Below are 3,452 nucleotides of genomic sequence, written 5' to 3'. Positions count from 1 at the left end.
ATTCTTTGAGAATTCTTTGGAGACAATTCCTAACCTATACTTCTTCTCAAGGTCATGTTTTTTTATTAATAGATTTAAGTATTCCCTTTGTAAGCCAGGGATTGTTAAGCCTTTTGGTTGTGACTTGTTTTGTAAGCATAGGACAGTGGGTATTATAAAGGCTAAGAGTTTTTTGAAGAAAAGATTGCACTGCTAGGTTGAAGTCCACTATGTTACCTAACTCGGACTCCCAGTTGACATTATCAGCAGCAGTTATAAAATTGTCTATAGCAGTTTCATTGTGTAGTCTAAAACGTATCACTCTTGACTCAAGAGGTGGTTTGCTAATGTTAGTTAAGAGAAATGTGGGGTAATGATCTGTAGTGCTATCGGTGAATATACCTGAAGTAAGCGGAGAGGTTATGTTTGTCCAGATGTGATCGAGCGTCGTGGCAGTGCTATCAGTGATTCTAGTAGGTAAAGTGATTAAGGGTATGAGGAAGCAGGAATTCATACAGTTGAGGAAGCTAACAGCAGTGGGGTGTTCAGGCTCGCAGAGGTCAATATTAAAGTCCCCTGCGATAATTAGGTGGTTTTTGTTCAGTCTGTTATCAAGTATTAGATTTCTAAGGTTTGAGTTGAATTCGGACACATCAGTGTTAGGAATTCTATAAACTGCACCCACAGTCAGGACAGACTCGGCACCCTTGACTCTGAAGCTGGCGAAGATATACTCCCCATAGCAGTCTCTGGTTCTAATTTCTTTTAAGCATGTTAGTTCTTGGTGGTAGTAAAGAGCAGTGCCACCACCTCTCTGAAGTTGACGACAGTTGTGAATTGCTGAGTAGTTAGGCATGTTAAAGAGCTGAGTAGTATCCTCTTTCAACCATGTTTCAGTAAGTATAATAAAAGAGAATTTGTTGTCAATAGCTTCAATCAAGGCACTAACATCATCGAAGTGTTTACCTAGGGATCTAACGTTCAGATTGATTAGAGATATTGAGATTATGAGTTAATACATTGTTTACATCATGTGCTGCAAAATATCTGCAATTTAGATCATTAAAGTGATAATTGTCATAGATAGTGGATAAGAGGTTAAGTTCAGGGTCTATACTTGTCTGCATAATAAAAGCTGATTGCAGGAAAAACAAGGGAAGAAAGGCAAATAACAAGGTAGAAATAAGCTCTAAAATAGGGGAAAAAATGTACACAATACAGTACAAAGCAAACTCAAAAGGGGCTTACAGGGGTACAATGGAGTAAGGGAGTAAGGCTAGGCTAGGCAACCTAGGTAATAAATGAGATTAACGAAAAAACATATAAACATGGACTATACAAAACACAAGATATAGAAATACAAAACAAAAATATAAACAAGACTAAGCAATACAAAAACAAATTGAGCAAAAATGAAAAATGAGGTAGATTGCTTACAAGTACTCTCAGGTACACTGTAAGTAACAATTTGCAATTTGAGATGCAGGCAAAGCCAGGGGTACAATGGAGTAAGGGAGCATGGCGAGGCTAGGCAACCTAGGTAATAAATGGAATCAAAGAAAAGTTGAATAATAAGCATAGGCAAATTTAAGCTAATGATTATTAACTATAAATAGTTCAGTTATGACTGTATAATTAATAAGACCTGAAGAACTATTTATGCACTCAATTAAATAATTTCAGTAAATGACTAGTTAAGAGTAAGTTAAAAATTAAGTCAGAAAATGAAACAGTGAGACTTAGGAAACCTAGCCCCACTAGTTGACAGGGGGTTAATTAAGTTAATTCATTGGGAGTAATAATGAGCTGAGACAGACCACATTGGGAGAGGAAAGCGTTGAGGTTCTCTTCTTTAGTAATTGTGAACATTTTGCCCTCTGCGGTTTTTCTCACCTTTATCAGTCCATCTCTAACGAAACACTGATGAATCGCATCTGGGTTTTTTTGACGGATTTGACGCAGGCGGTAGAGGAGGTGCTGTCTGTTCCTAGTCAAGCACTCGTTGATGTATAATCCCTTCCGTTGGGCTACAGCTGTCCGGACTATATTGGATTTCGTGAACTGGGAAGACAGCTTCAGGCGAATTTTCCGTTGGTTTTGACCTGATGGATTCTTTTTGCCTACTCTGTAGGCAGCAATAACGTCAGATTTGTTTAGAATGAGCTGCAATTTGTCTTTTAAGAGATCCAGAGCTATTTCGACACAGTTTTCACCATCATGTTCCACAGGTATATCTTGGGATGACACGTCTATAACAGAGTCTAGCAGCTTTTGCTGGTCTTGTTCATCCTGGGAGACAGAACGCTGGGCTGAAAATGTACTGATACATGCAGTCATTTTGTTGAGAGCTTCCTCCTGTTTTTTAATGGCTTCATCAGTTTTCAGAAGGTTGCTTTCCTCACGGAGATCATTCAAATCATGCTGTAGTTGGTCTTGGCTTGCCTTGCAGTTTCTAATATCCTCGCGGAGGAGGGTTATTTCTTGTTGTTGTTGTTGGAGATTAGCGCGGATCGCTAGATTCTCATTTAGAAGACTCAAGATGATAACATTTTGAGACTCGAGGACTTGGCACAACTTTTTGAACCACTGATTCTCGGCCCAGTTATAGAATTCCGGTGAGGGACCGGAAGCTCGCTTGAGTCGCTTATAGTGGGATGCTAGCATGTCCATAGGAGAGGGTTGAGAGTACTCTGCTCCCTTGCTCAAAGGGGTGGAGGGGAGGGCAGCACCGCTGCCCTGGACCCCAGAGCTTCCAGACGGAGAAACACGAATATTGTTTGAGTTGGCCGGGATGATTGCCTTGTTAAGGGATTTGTTGTCCTTCTTTCTCTGCACAGCCCCATTTTTAGGAGACATGATTGGTTAGAATGGACTGGGGGTATATATTGTGAAGAAACTTGCGTCAGGCAGCGCGGTGGCGGCAGCATGCACTGGTACTCACAGCCGTAGAGGAATGTTTTGAAACTTAATTGAGATGGAATGAGTTGATTTTGGTCGGCTACTTTGGTTTTGCTATAACATGCTAGGATTCCATGTACTTAGCTGCCTGTGGGTGGCGGTCTACATCATCTGGCAATAGTATAAGGGCTGATATACAGCTTAGAGTGAGGAGCGTAGCGTGATCACGTTGGTCCCGTAGCGTAGCTCGAGATCAAACTTATAGTTTAAACATTATAGTTTAGCGTTTTATATATGTATAATACACATGAGAGAATGTGCAGTGACTTAATGTCTAACATATTCAGAGATTTGAGTAGGGGTACCGAGTGATGTCTGGGACCAGAGTTGGATATTGTTCTAATAGCAGCTTTGTGTTGGGTAATTAGAGGACGTAAGTGATTTTGGGTAGTAGAACCCCAAGCACAAATACCATAGTTGAGATATGGATAGATAAGGGAGTAATAGAGAGTCACCAGGGCAGGGCGTGGTACATAATATCTGATCTTAGAAAGAATGCCCACAGTTTTTGAAAC

The sequence above is a fragment of the Procambarus clarkii genome, chromosome 24 (assembly GCF_040958095.1).
Source record: "Procambarus clarkii isolate CNS0578487 chromosome 24, FALCON_Pclarkii_2.0, whole genome shotgun sequence".
Taxonomy (NCBI): Eukaryota; Metazoa; Arthropoda; class Malacostraca; order Decapoda; family Cambaridae; genus Procambarus; species Procambarus clarkii.
The sequence above is the reverse complement of the archived record's forward strand: the minus strand, read 5'-3'. Positions refer to the sequence as shown.